Consider the following 16,006-nt stretch of genomic DNA (forward strand, 5'->3'; position numbering starts at 1 on the left):
GATCATTTTTGTGGAAAAAATATGATTTTTTAATTGTACTGCTGTACGTTATAAACTTCTGTGAAGCCCTTGGGGGTTCAAAGTTCTCACCACACATCTAGATAAGTTCCTTGGGGGGTCTAGATTCCAAAATGGTGTCATTTGTGTGGGGTTTCCACTGTTTTGGTACATCAGGGGTTTTCCAATCGCGACATGGTGTCCGATCTCAATTCTAGCCAAAAACGTCAAATGGCGCCGCTTCCCTTCCGAGCTCTGCTATGCGCCCAAATAGTCATTTACACCCACATATGGGTTATCAGCGTACTCAGGACAAATTGCACAATAACTTTTAGGGTCCTGTTACCCTTGGAAAAATAAAAATTGGGGGTGAAAAGATCATTTTTGTGGAAAAAATATGATTTTGTAATTGTACCGCTGTACGTTATAAACTTCTGTGAAGCCCTTGTGGGTTCAAAGTTCTCACCACATATCTAGATAAGTTCCTTGGGGGGTCTAGTTTCCAAAATGGGGTCACGTGGGGGGTTTCCACTGTTTAGGTACATCAGGGGCTCTCCAAACGCGACATGGCGTCCGATCTGAATTCCAGCCAATTTTGCATTGAAAAAGTCAAACAGCGCTCCTTCCTTACTGAGGTCTGCCATGCGCCGAAACAGTGGTTCCCCCCCACATATCAGGTATCAGCGTACTCAGGACAAATTGCACAATAACTTTTGCAGTCCAATTTCTCCTGTTACCCTTGGTAAAATAAAGAAAATTGAACCTGAAGTATTTTCCTCTTCGCCACGACAGCACCCACTGAGAGAGGGGATCCGCCCCCGGAACAGGAAACCTACAGAGAGATAAATGGGGCGGTCCCCCTCGCTCCCTCAGTTTGGTTTCCTGTTCCTGGAAAGGAACCCGCAGAAGAGGATGCCTGGTCTGGTAGCCGCCTGCGTGCAGAATATGAGCAGCAGGGGCCCCAGGACCGGAGGCAGCGTCGGGCGGAGAGGTGTATTCCCCCCCCAGAGCTGGTGTAATGCAGGTGAGGCTGGAGGCGAAAGTGGTGCCAAAGCTCACTGGGGGTATGGCTATACTCCCCCCCCCCCCCCCCCCAGAGGGGGTAGACGCATTACAAACGCCATCGGGCGTACTGAGGCCGCGCGCCCCCCCCCAGAGTGGCAGAAGGGCTTGTGCGGTGTGTGCTGAGCGGCGCTGCTGGGAGTCATACCTGCGGCAGGAGAAGGCGTGGAGGGGGGGCGCAGACGCGCGGTGTCGCCGGCCGCATTTTCATTTGCGGTGACCCAGCGCTCCAGGAGAGGCAACCCGGAAGTGGAGGAGGACTTCCGGGATCAGGCCGAAGGCAGAGACCACGGGACAACGCCCGCGCATGCGCAGTAAGGGAAAAAAAAAAATGGAGGACGAAAAAAAAAAAAAAAAAAAGAAGAGAAGGAGGAGCAGCTATAGCAAAGGCTTTAAAAGGAAGCCACAGACACAGCGCTAGTGCGCAGTCATGTCGTCCTTAGATGACCCAGCTTCGCTCCCATTAGGTCAGCTAGTGGTATCCCCACTTGGCAGTAGACAGAGCAGTGCTACGAGGAGAACCAATAGCACCAGAAGAAGTGGCAGCACTAGGAAGGAATCCAGTGGGCCTTCCAGGCAAGATGAGCCATTAGAGAAGAAACGTAAGGAAAAGAAGTCGTCCCATGCCTCGCCTCAGCCTGGGTCCCGGACACCGCAGCCGGTAGTTGCTGACGAAATTCACGGGTGAGTGTTTTTTGGTCAGGTTAGATAATTGATAGCCTTCTCTTTCTGGTCCATACCCCTTTTAGGCTAAAAGAACAGAGAAGGCGAAACATAGAGAGTGTGCCTTATGTTCGCAGCCCCTCCCGGATGGCCACCCAAAGAGATTATGCCAATCATGTGTTGAGGAGGCCTTGCAGGAGGAATCCTCACGGAAGAAGGAGGATATCCGGGCACTGATAAGAGAGGAACTACGGGCCTTAGGCGGTTCCAGTAGTCTAGGGGGTCACTCCTCCGTGAGAGAAATACGTTCATCTAAAGGAGGAGTCTCGCTGGCGTCTAGGTCGCCGTCAGATACCGGAGAACTAGATTCCGATAAGTCCCAGGAATACCTTTCCTCAGAGGACGAAGATCAGACGTGTTTCCCCACGGACAGTGTCAGTAATCTCGTGAAGTCTGTCCGAAATACCATGGGGTTGCCGGAGAGTAAGGACCCCAAAACCCCTCAGGACATAATGTTTGCGGGTATTTCCCGTAAAAAGGTCCGAGCATTCCCAGTGGTCCCAGCTGTAAAAGACCTAGTTAAGAGGGAATGGGAGAAACAAGGTCAGAGGACCTTCCTCCCCTTAACGTCAAAGCGTAAGTATCCCTTTGACGATGAGGAGTTAACGGCCTGGTCGAGAGCCCCCAAGGTGGATGCGGCAGTGGCCTCTACCTCCCGTAGATCCTCCTTGCCGGTGGAGGATTTGGGAACTTTGGCTGATTCTTCGGATCGTAAGACCGATACATTCCTCAAAAGATCTTGGGAAGCTTGTACGGCAGCCTTTAAGCCCGCAATAGCAGCCACATGTACGGCAAGATCTATGTTGGTGTGGCTGAACGACTTGGAGGACAATATTAAAAATGGAGTAGCTAGGAGTAGGCTTCTTTCCTCTATGCCCCTCATTAAGGGAGCAGCGGCCTTCCTCTCCGACTCCTCCGCGGATTCTCTCCGGTTGTCGGCTAGAGCGGCAGGACTGACCAATGCAGGCAGGCGGGCCTTATGGTTGAAGGGGTGGAAAGGAGACACACAAACAAAAACTAGATTGTGTGCTATACCCTGCCAGGGTAAGTACCTGTTTGGTACAGAACTGGATGAGATTTTGACAAAAGCGGGGGAGAGGAAAAAGGGGTTCCCTAACCCGTATGTTCCGTTCAACAGGAGGGCCTACAGGAAGCCGCCGTTCGGTAAAAAGAAAGACTTTAGACCCCAGGACCGCTGGGGAAATAAGGACTCCAAGCAAAGAGGCAACCTATTCGGGAAACGTCCCTTCAGAGGAGACAGATCCCGATAAAACCGTTACACCGGTAGGTGGCAGGCTATTAAGATTCAGCCGCCAATGGATGAAGGTGACATCAAACCCGTGGGCCCTAAGTATTGTATCATCAGGCCTAAAATTAGAATTCGTTCGGTATCCACCGAACTCCTTCTTATTGACTTCTATGAAGTCCCGATCTCAGCAGGAAGCACTGGAGATGGAGATTGCGGTACTGCTAACTAAACAGGTCCTAGTGGAGGTCCCAGACGACGAAACAGGGATGGGCTTTTATTCTCCTCTATTCTTAGTCCCAAAACCAGATGGCTCTTACAGGACTATAATAAATTTAAAGAAACTTAATACCTTCCTAAGACTAAGGTCGTTTAAAATGGAGTCGATTAAGTCTGCAATAAAGCTTTTGTTTCCCAGGTGTTATATGGCGGTCTTGGACCTAAAGGACGCCTACTACCATCTCCCCATATATCGAGGGCACCAGAGGTTCCTGCGGGTAGCAGTCTGGTTCAGAGGTCGGATTCAGCATTTCCAGTTTGCGGCAATGCCATTCGGGCTATCCATGGCTCCTCGGGTATTTACCAAATTAATGCTGGAAGTAATGTCATATGTAAGGCTGAATGACACCCTAGTTGTCCCTTACTTAGACGACCTACTCATAGTGGGGAATTCTGTTTCACAGTGTGAAGCAAGAATAGCTAGGATTATCTCATCCCTACAAACACTGGGTTGGCTAATTAACTGGGAGAAATCCAGACTAGAGCCAGTGACCTGTCAAAGGTTTTTGGGCCTGCAAGTAGACTCCGTAACTGAGGAGTGCTTTCTGCCAAACGCCAAAGTAATGGCCATAATCGACAAAGTACAGAATGCTACAGGAAGACCCGTAATATCATTGAGACAGGGCATGTCCTTGCTGGGGTCACTGATATCATGCATTCCAGCGGTGCAATGGGCTCAGTTCCACTCTAGAGAACTACAGTGGGCTATTCTGCAGGAGATAGATAGACTGCAGGGGCGGCTGGAAGGGAAGATGTCCCTATCGCCCGAGGTGGTTGAATCCCTAAAATGGTGGTTAATTCCTTCCAATCTATCGAAGGGAGTACAGTGGTGGGTGACTCCCTCCAAGATACTCACCACGGATGCCAGCCCCTTAGGTTGGGGAGCCCACCTAGAGGAGCACATGGTACAAGGCTGGTGGCGGGAGAATGAAATAGAGGCCTCCTCTAATGTAAAGGAGCTAACAGCGATTTTTTATGCGATATCTCACTTCCTCCCGCAGTTAAGAGGCGCCCACGTAAAGATCCAGACAGACAATACCACCGCAGTGGCCTATATAAACCGGCAAGGAGGCACGCGGTCAATGCCACTGATGTCTATCGCGGGAAAGATTCTGAAGATGGCCGAAGTCCATCTTCTCTCCTTGTCAGCGCTCCATATAAGAGGAGTAGACAACTCCCGAGCGGACTATCTCAGTCGCCAGGCCCTATACCAGGGAGAGTGGGTCCTCAGCAGAGACGTCTTCGAAATGATAGCATCAGAATGGGGCAGACCGGAGATAGACCTATTCGCAACCAGAGCCAACAGGCGCGTAAAAAGGTTTGCTTCTCTCTACAGGTCGGACAACCCAGATATTCTAGATGCCCTCCAAGCACCCTGGGCATTCCAACTAGCCTATGCCTTTCCTCCGATGGTGCTACTACCAACAGTAGTCAGGAAAATAAGACAGGAGAGGGCGAGGGTCATCTTGATAGCCCCGTTTTGGCCAAAAAGACCGTGGTTTTCATGGCTGAGAGCCATGTTGGTAACCGACCCGTGGATCCTGCCGCTGCACCAGAATCTTCTCTCGCAGGGACCCTGCTACCATCCACAGGCCAAAGCCCTGCACCTAGCGGCCTGGAATTTGAAAGGGAGCTACTGAGGCAGAAGGGTTTCTCAAGGAACCTAATCAATACCCTGCTACAAAGCAGGAAGGAGTCCACGACAAAAATATATGCTAAGGTGTGGAGGAAGTTCCTGGCCTTTCACCCAACAAAACTAGCTGGTGAAGTACCCATTACGGCCATTCTAGAGTTTCTACAAAGAGGCCGAGAACTTAGACTCTCAGTAAGCACTCTTAAGGTCCACGTGTCAGCCCTAGGAGCCCTGTTTAACTATAACGTGGCAGCAAATAGATGGGTGACTCGGTTTATCTCGGCCTGTCAACGAGCAGAACCGGTGCATGTGCCTCGACTTCCAGCGTGGAACCTTACTCTAGTTTTGGATGCCTTCACTCAGGCACCGTTTGAGCCCATAAGCTCAGCATCAATAAAGTGCCTCTCATTGAAAACGGCTATGCTGGTGGCCTTAGTATCGGCCAGGAGAGTGGGTGATCTTCACGCTTTATCAGTAGACCCACCGTTCCTGTTAACAACATGAGACAGTCTGATTTTAAAGACGGATCCATCCTACCTGCCCAAACGGGCAACTAAATTTCATAGATCTCAAGAGATATGCCTACCTTCTTTCTATGAGAACCCGTCAACACAGGACGAGGAGAAATATCACACCTTAGATGTGAAGAGAGCCGTGCTAGCCTATCTAGATAGGACCAGTCCCTGGAGGCAGAGTAGGTCTCTTTTTGTCTCCTTCCAGGGCAGCAGGAAGGGGTCTGCAGTTACATCGGGCACGATATCCAGATGGATTAGAGATGCGATCACAATGGCGTATCTGACAAAAGGAGAAGACCCTCCACTGGGGATTAAGGCGCACTCTACTAGAGCCATATCATCCTCCTGGGCCGAGAGGGCGAACGTCCCAATTGAACAAATATGTAAGTCTGCAACCTGGTCTTCTCCATCTACCTTTTATAGTCACTATAGACTAGATTTGTCCTCTACCGAGGATCTAACTTTTGGTAGATCAGTCCTTAACACGGTGTGCCCGCCCAAGTGATTATCTCTGGAAATCTCTCAGTGGGTGCTGTCGTGGCGAAGAGGAAAAACCGGATTACTTACCGGTAATACTCTTTTGTAGAGTCCACGACAGCACCCGCTCACTTCCCTCCCGTAAGAATTTTTTCACACATGGGTCTCCTTGGTGGTGGAGATTATGATTTAAGTTAGATATGTGATTAAACTTAGTAAGCTTAAAACTGCATAGGGGTAAGATAGATGAATCGCCCAAACAGTTTGACTAAAACATGTATGGCGGTTCCTCCGTTGTTCTCGGTAACACAAACTGAGGGAGCGAGGGGGACCGCCCCATTTATCTCTCTGTAGGTTTCCTGTTCCGGGGGCGGATCCCCTCTCTCAGTGGGTGCTGTCGTGGACTCTACAAAAGAGTATTACCGGTAAGTAATCCGGTTTTTTTTTGTGAAAAAAAGTTTAAATGTTCATTTTTTTTTTTAATATTCAAAAAATTCCTGTGACGCACCTAAAGGGTTAATAAACTTCTTGATTGTGGTTTTAAGCACCTTAAGGGGTGCAGTTTTTAGAATGGTGTCACTTTTGGGTATTTTCTATCATATAGACCCCTCAAAGTGGCTTCAAATGTGAAGTGGTCCCTAAAAATAAAATGGTGTTGCAAAAATGAGAAATCGCTGGTCAACTTTTAACCCTTATAACTTCCTAACAAAAAAAAATTTTGGTTCCAAAATTGTGCTGATGTAAAGTAAACATGTGGGAAATGTTATGTATTAAGTTTTTTGTGTGCCGTATCGCTGTGATTTAAGAGCATAAAAATTCAAAGTTGGAAAATTGCGAAATTTTCAAAATTTTCGCCAAATTTCCGTTTTTTTCACAAATAAACACAAGTTATTTGAATGCAATTTTACCAATAACATGAAGAACAATATGTCACGAGAAAACAATGTCAGAATCACCGGGATCCATGGAAGCGTTCCAGAGTTATGACCTCATAAAAGTACAGTGGTCAGAATTGTAAAAATTGGCCCGGGAGTTAACGTGCAAACCACCCTTGGTAGTGAAGGGGTTAAAAGCAATATTTTACCTCACAAAATGTCTCCTCTGCGGTCTCCTGCTGTAATGTCAGTATTGTCTTTTGTTTCCTCCTCTGCCCAGGAGCTGTGGTATTTTCTGTACACGGTCAGACACAGGGGTGAGAGAGACAGAGCACAGGGGGGAGAGACAGCTCAAAAAAGGGACAGCACATGAGGGGAGAACACAGCACAGGAAGGAGAGAGACAGCAGACAAGAGGGATAGCACATGGGGTAGACAGGTCAAAGAAGAGAGCACAGACGGGAGAAGTCAGCACATGGGGAAAGAGAGAGTGGATAGGTGGGTGAGCACATGGGGGCGAGAGTCTCAATGCTGAAAAGCCTGCCCCCATCCTGACCTTACCGCCATCCCGATGCGATAACATGGGGCCTCCATCTAGTGTAATTATAAACGTACAGCTGGTATAACCTGGGCATCTCCTGTATATAATTATATATGTACAGTCGGTATAACCTGGTCATCTCCTGTATATAATTATATGTACAGCCGGTATAACCTGGGCATCTCCTGTATATAATTATAAATGTACTGCTGGTATAACCTGGGTATCTCCTGTATATAATTACATATGCACAGCCGGTATAACCTGGGCATCTCCTGTATATAATTATATATGTACAGCTGGTATAACCTGGGCATCTCCTGTATATAATTATATATGTACAGCTGGTATAACCCGGGCATCTCCTGTATATAATTATATATGTATAACCTGGGTATCTCCTGTATATAATTATATACGTACAGCTGGTATAACCTGGGCATCTCCTGTGTATAATTATACATGTACAGCTGGTATAACCTGGACATCTCCTGCATATAATTATATATGTACAGCCGGTAGAACCTGGGCATCTCCTGTATATTATTATATATGTACAGCTGGTATAACCTGGGCATCTCCTGTATATAATTATATATGTACAGCTGGTATAACCTGGACATCTCCTGTATATAATTATATACTGTATGTACAGCCGGTATAACCCGGGCATCTCCTGTATATAATTATAAATGTACAGCTGGTATACCTGGACATCTCCTGTATATAATTATATATGTACAGCCGGTATAACCCGGGCATCTCCTGTATATAATTATATATGTACAGCTGGTATAACCTGGACATCTCCTGTATATAATTATATATGTACAGCTGGTATAACCTGGGCATCTCCTGTATATAATTATATACTGTATGTACAGCCGGTATAACCTGGGCATATCCTGTATATAATTATATATGTACAGCTGGTATAACCTGCACATCTCCTGTATATAATCATATATGTACAGCTGGTATAACCTGGGCATCTCCTGTATATAATAATATATGTACAGCTGGTATAACCTGGGCATCTCCTGTATATAATTATATATGAACAGCTGGTATAACCTGGGCATCTCCTTTATATAATTATATATTACAGCTGGTATAACCTGGACATCTCCTGTATATAATTATATACGTACAGCTGGTATAACCTGGGTATCTCCTTTATATAATTATATACTTAGAGCTGGTATAACTTGGGCATCTCCTGTATATAATTATGTATGTACAGCTGGTATAACCTGGGCATCTCCTGTATATAATTATATATGTACAGCTGGTATAACCTGCGCATCTCCTGTGTATAATTATATATGTACAGCTGGTATAACCTGAGCATCTCCTGTATATAATTATATATGTACAGCTGGTATAACCTGGGCATCTCCTGTATATAGTTATATATGTACAGCCGGTATGACCTGGGCATCTCCTGTATATAATTATATATGTACAGCTGGTATAACCTGCGCATCTCCTGTGTATAATTATATATGTACAGCTGGTATAACCTGGGCATCTCCTGTATATAATTATATATGTACAGCCGGTATAACCTGGGTATCTCCTGTATATATTTATATATGTACAGCTGGTATAACCTGGGCATCTACTGAATATAATTATATATGTACAGCTGGTATAACCTGGGCATCTCCTGTATATAATTATATATGTACAGCTGGTATAATCTGGGCATCTCCTGTATATAGTTATATATGTGCAGCTGGTATAACCTGGACATCTCCTGTATATAATTATATATGTACAACTGGTATAACCTGGACATCTCCTGTATATAATTATATATGTACAGCTGGTATAACCTGCACATCTCCTGTGTATAATTATACATGTACAGCTGGTATAATCTGTACATCTCCTGTATATAATTATATATGTACAGCCGGTATAACCTGGGCATCTCCTGTATATAATTATATATACAGCTGGTATAACCTGGGCATCTCCTGTATATAATTATATATGTACAGCTGGTATAACCTGGGCATCTCCTGTATATAATTATATATGTACAGCTGATATAACCTGGGCATCTCCTGTCTGTAATGATATATGTACACCTGGTATAACCTGGACATCTCCTGTATATAATTATATATACAGCTGGTATAACCTGGGCATCTCTTGTATATAATTATATATGTACAGCTGGTATAACCTGGGCATCTCCTGTATATAATAATATATGTACAGCTGGTATAACCTGGGCATCTCCTGTATATAATTATATATGAACAGCTGGTATAACCTGGGCATCTCCTTTATATAATTATATATTACAGCTGGTATAACCTGGACATCTCCTGTATATAATTATATACGTACAGCTGGTATAACCTGGGTATCTCCTTTATATAATTATATACTTAGAGCTGGTGTAACTTGGGCATCTCCTGTATATAATTATGTATGTACAGCTGGTATAACCTGGGCATCTCCTGTATATAATTATATATGTACAGCTGGTATAACCTGCGCATCTCCTGAGTATAATTATATTTGTACAGCTGGTGTAACCTGGGCATCTCCTGTATATAATTATATATGAACAGCTGGTATAACCTGGGCATCTCCTGTATATAATTCTATATGTACAGCTGGTATAACCTGGGCATCTCCTGTATATAATTATATATGTACAGCTGATATAACCTGGGCATCTCCTGTCTGTAATGATATATGTACAGCTGGTATAACCTGGGCATCTCCTGTATATAATTATATATGTACAGCTGATATAACCTGGGCATCTCCTGTATATAATTATATATGTACAGCTGGTATAACCTGGGCATCTCCTGTATATAATGATATATGTACAGCTGGTATAACCTGGATATCTCCTGTATATAATTATACATGTACAGCTGGTATAACCTGGGTATCTCCTGTATATAATTATACATGTACAGCTGGTATAACCTGGGCATCTCCTGTATATAATTATACATGTACAGCTGGTATAACCTGGACATCTCCTGTATATAATTATATATATATGTACAGCCGGTATAACCTGGGCATCTCCTGTATATAATTACAGTATATATGTACAGCTGGTATAACCTGGGCATCTCCTGTATATAATTATATATGTACAGCCGGTATAACCTGGACATCTCCTGTATATAATTATATATGTACAGCTGGTATAACCTGGGCATCTCCTGTATATAATTATATATGTACAGGTGGTATAACCTGGGCATCTCCTGTATATAATTATACAGTATATGTACAGCCGGTATAACCTGGGCATCTTCTGTATATAATTATATATGTACAGCTGGTATAACCTGGGCATCTCCTGTATATAATTATATATGTACAGCTGGTATAACCTGGGCATCTCCTGTATATAATTATATATGTACAGCTGGTATAACCTGGGCATCTCCTGTATATAATTACAGTATATATGTACAGCTGGTATAACCTGGGCATCTCCTGTATATAATTATATATGTACAGCCGGTATAACCTGGGCATCTCCTGTATATAATTATATATGTACAGCTGGTATAACCTGGGCATCTCCTGTATATAATGATATATGTACAGCTGGTATAACCTGGATATCTCCTGTATATAATTATACATGTACAGCTGGTATAACCTGGGTATCTCCTGTATATAATTATACATGTACAGCTGGTATAACCTGGGCATCTCCTGTATATAATTATACATGTACAGCTGGTATAACCTGGACATCTCCTGTATATAATTATATATATATGTACAGCCGGTATAACCTGGGCATCTCCTGTATATAATTACAGTATATATGTACAGCTGGTATAACCTGGGCATCTCCTGTATATAATTATATATGTACAGCCGGTATAACCTGGACATCTCCTGTATATAATTATATATGTACAGCTGGTATAACCTGGGCATCTCCTGTATATAATTATATATGTACAGCTGGTATAACCTGGGCATCTCCTGTATATAATTATACAGTATATGTACAGCCGGTATAACCTGGGCATCTCCTGTATATAATTATATACACTCACTGGCCACTTTATTAGGTACACCATGCTAGTAACGGGTTGGACCCCCTTTTGCCTTCAGAACTGCCTCAATTCTTTGTGGCAGAGATTCAACAAGGTGCTGGAAGCATTCCTCAGAGATTTTGGACCATATTGACATGATGGCATCACACAGTTGGCGCAGATTTGTCGGCTGCACATCCCTGATGCGAATCTCCCGTTCCACCACATCCCAAAGATGCTCTATTGGATTGAGATCTGGTGACTGAGGAGGCCATTTGAGTACAGTGAACTCATTGTCATGTTCAAGAAACCAATCTGAGATGATTCGAGCTTTATGACATGGCGCATTATCCTGCTGAAAGTAGCCATCAGATGTTGGGTACATTGTGGTCATAAAGGGATGGACATGGTCAGCAACAATACTCAGGTAGGCTGTGGCGTTGCAACGATGCTCAATTGGTACCAAGGGGCCCAAAGAGTGCCCAGAAAAAATTCCCCACACCATGACACCACCACCACCAGCCTGAACCGTTGATACAAGGCTGGATGGATCCATGCTTTCATGTTGTTTACGCCAAATTCTGACCCTACCATCCGAATGTCGCAGCAGAAATCGAGACTCATCAGACCAGGCAACGTTTTTCCAATCTTCTACTGTCCAATTTCGATGAGCTTGTGCAAATTGTAGCCTCAGTTTCCTGTTCTTAGCTGAGAGGAGTGGTACCCGGTGTGGTCTTCTGCTGCTGTAGCCCATCTGCCTCAAAGTTCGACGCACTGTGCGTTCAGAGATGCTCTTCTGCCTACCTTGGTTGTAACGGGTGGCAATTTGAGTCACTGTTGCCTTTCTATCAGCTCGAACCAGTCTGCCCATTCTCCTCTGACCTCTGGCATCAACAAGGCATTTCCGGCCACAGAACTGCCGCTCACTGGATTTTTTTTCTTTTTCGGACCATTCTCTGTAAACCCTAGAGATGGTTGTGCGTGAAAATCCCAGTAGATCAGCAGTTTCTGAAATACTCAGACCAGCCCTTCTGGCACCAACAATCATGCCACGTTCAAAGGCACTCAAATCACCTTTCTTCCCCATACTGATGCTCGGTTTGAACTGCAGGAGATTGTCTTGACCATGTCTACATGCCTAAATGCACTGAGTTGCCGCCATGTGATTGGCTGATTAGAAATTAAGTCTTAACACACAGTTGGACAGGTGTACCTAATAAAGTGGCCAGTGAGTGTATGTACAGCTGGTATAACCTGGACATGTCCTGTATATAACTATATGTACAGCTGGTATAACCTGGGCATCTTCTGTATATAATTATATATGTACAGCTGGTATAACCTGGGCATCTCCTGTATATAATTATATATGTACAGCTGGTATAACCTGGACATCTCCTGTATATAATTATATATGTACAGCTGGTATAACCTGGGCATCTTCTGTATATAATTATATATGTACAGCTGGTATAACCTGGGCATCTTCTGTATATAATTATATATGTACAGCTGGTATAACCTGGGCATCTCCTGTATATAATTATATATGTACAGCTGGTATAACCTGGGCATCTCCTGTCTGTAATGATATATGTACAGCTGGTATAACCTGGGCATCTCCTGTCTGTAATGATATATGTACAGCCGGTATAACCTGGGCATCTCCTGTATATAATTATATATGTACAGCTGGTGTAACCTGGGCATCTCCTGTATATAATTATATATGTACAGCTGGTATAACCTGGGCATCTCCTGTCTGTAATGATATATGTACAGCTGGTATAACCTGGGCATCTCCTGTCTGTAATGATATATGTACAGCCGGTATAACCTGGACATCTCCTGTATATAATTATATATGTACAGCTGGTGTAACCTGGGCATCTCCTGTATATAATTATATATGTACAGCTGGTATAACCTGGGCATCTCCTGTCTGTAATGATATATGTACAGCTGGTATAACCTGGGCATCTCCTGTCTGTAATGATATATGTACAGCCGGTATAACCTGGGCATCTCCTGTATATAATTATATATGTACAGCTGGTGTAACCTGGGCATCTCCTGTATATAATTATATATGTACAGCCGGTATAACCTGGGCATCTCCTGTATATAACTATATATGTACAGCTGGTATAACCTGGGCATCTCCTGTCTGTAATGATATATGTACAGCTGGTGTAGGGTCGGTGGGCCGAGCTGGGGGGGTGGTCCCTCTTCCTTACCGCGCAGAGATAAAAACAGAGACACGATGGAGGCAGATTCTGGGTGCAACAGGTCCAAGTTTATCTGCTTGCCGTCCGCCTTGCGGCCTCTGAAGTACACCGCACTTCAATACACTTCACTTTCCTGGGCCTCCGTTTCCAGGCCCGCTTTACACACCGTACCTTAGCACCAGGGACGTGTCTGCACACACCGTCCCTACTTCACTTCATTGACGCTCCTGACAGGTCCGTCACTGTGGCCGCCTTAGGCCCGTAAACCAACAGCGCTTCCACTGATCAGTCGTCGTGTCCAATACGGTATATAGCACTCACTGCCTCGTCTCTTCTGCGGTATCTTCCTGTCAGGACCACCCCCCTGACGTTCTCTCTCCTCAGTCCCCCTGGTAAGATTCTCCTCACAGCGCACAGACTGTCACAGTCCTCCTGTCACTGGAGCTCCCCCTGGGGACTGGAACTTTCTGGAACCCTCCCTCAGTATTTATAGCTCACCCGGTTCCTTGAAACTGTCACTCCAACCCCGCCCCCCATGACCAACGGTTTCTAAAGCCCTAAGCTGTTGTCAAGTCCTTTGCTCACACTCCTCCCTGCCATCTAATGGTCAACCCCGGTATTGCACGTCCACTACACTTTCCTAGCTGTTTCCCCACTGTACACCTACCTACACTGTGCAAACCTTTCCTTCTTCACTCTGACTAGTCCGTCCGTCAGGTCACCTTCCTTACACTGGTATAACCTAGGTATTTACTGTATATACTGATTTATTTAGCAGCGGTGTTTATTAGTTGGCAGCCATAGAGCCCATGTTTCATGTGTCTGACGTCTCTTGAGGAGCCGGAGCTGCTATAAGTGACTGCAGGAATCTTCAGCAGAATGTCTGCATTACAGTCCATGAGATGCTAATGTGACCCAGGTCTTGGATCGGTGCCGGAGGGTGAATATAGATGTCTCCTGCTATTTATCAATGAGGAAGGTCAAGAAGTAGAATCGAGCTCGGTGTTATCGGCCCTGCCACCATTCCTACGCACATCTCAAGCATGCACAGAAAACGCCCGTATTCACGTCAAGCGACTATTGCGCAGAATGGACATGGAGAACATTGCAGAAAACATAATCAAAATGCTAATTTTCAATGATTACCTAAAATTGAGGCCATCTGTTCTCGCCGGCAGATACATAAGTGTGATGTATTTTACATTTCCATAAAGGAATATTGTGTCTCATCCTCATCATCGCACATACTGTACTGTAGGGACTGAAAGGGGACACTGGACCTGTGGCACCAGGTGCTGAATAAAAAAGACCCTAGCGATCACAATTTACATTTCAATAGTGTAACATTCAGATTTCATTTTCCGCTGACATTTTACTTTTTTTTTTTAAACATCAAAAATTATTTTTTACTCTTCTTTAATAATGGGGTCAGAGATGAGAAAAGTAATAAGCAGGACTTTTATGTCAATGCGCAAAACGCAGGAAAGAAATGGTCCGGCATCTCCGTGCGGACATGGGGTAGGTGTCAAATCAGTGAATATGGACCTTTGGAATAAGAAATAACAGGGAGCTTTCCTTCTATCATGACACATGGAGGACATCTTTTCCTGGACTGAACTGATCCCACCGGAGTAGACCGTGGCATCGTACTTACGTCAATCCTGGCACCAGCCTGTGGGCATTCTTATACGGCAGCATATCCAACGTGTTCCATCATTATCTCTTTATGACTTAAATGAGCATATGGACAAGACAAGACATCTCCTTTAAGACTGTTTTCTAAAATTGGCAGATTTGGACATTTTTGGACCCCTGTATAAGCGGTTCCTTAGGCTCTGCAGACCACACAGACTGACACCTGTAGAGCATCTTTCACCATATTGATAAGGATTATCCCAAAGTAATCCCTGGCATTACCCAAGTTTTACTTTGTGCTTATCCTGACTTCAGCCCATGGGCAATCGGCAAGGTGCAATTTGGTGTGAGGGTTGTCCAAAGGGTTGATGAAGCACTATAGGGGGTTATACCAAGTAGACATACCCTTGAAGCTGCCCTGACCATCATCACTGGTGATCTGATCACCTGTCAAATCAAAGTTCAACCACTCATGTAGGAAACAAAATTGAGGTCCATCATCATCATCATCTCTTATTGCCCTAAGTGGGTATATGGACAAGAAGGGTTCGAAAATTGTAAGTTTTTTACAGTGATGTTTAAGGGGTTTCTGAGGTCCTTTAGACCTCTATTACTTTACAAGTTGGTTATATCAGGTAGAGTTTAGAGTTAAGAAAGATTTTCAGGACCCATCATACATCGGTGGTCTGAGACCATTAGACCAGAGCACTGTGAACCTCTGACTATCTGCAACATCCTGCACCTCTCATGATTAGT

The sequence above is a fragment of the Dendrobates tinctorius genome, unplaced genomic scaffold (assembly GCF_039654945.1).
Source record: "Dendrobates tinctorius isolate UK_male_01 unplaced genomic scaffold, ASM3965494v1 ptg000341l, whole genome shotgun sequence".
Classification (NCBI taxonomy): Eukaryota; Metazoa; Chordata; class Amphibia; order Anura; family Dendrobatidae; genus Dendrobates; species Dendrobates tinctorius.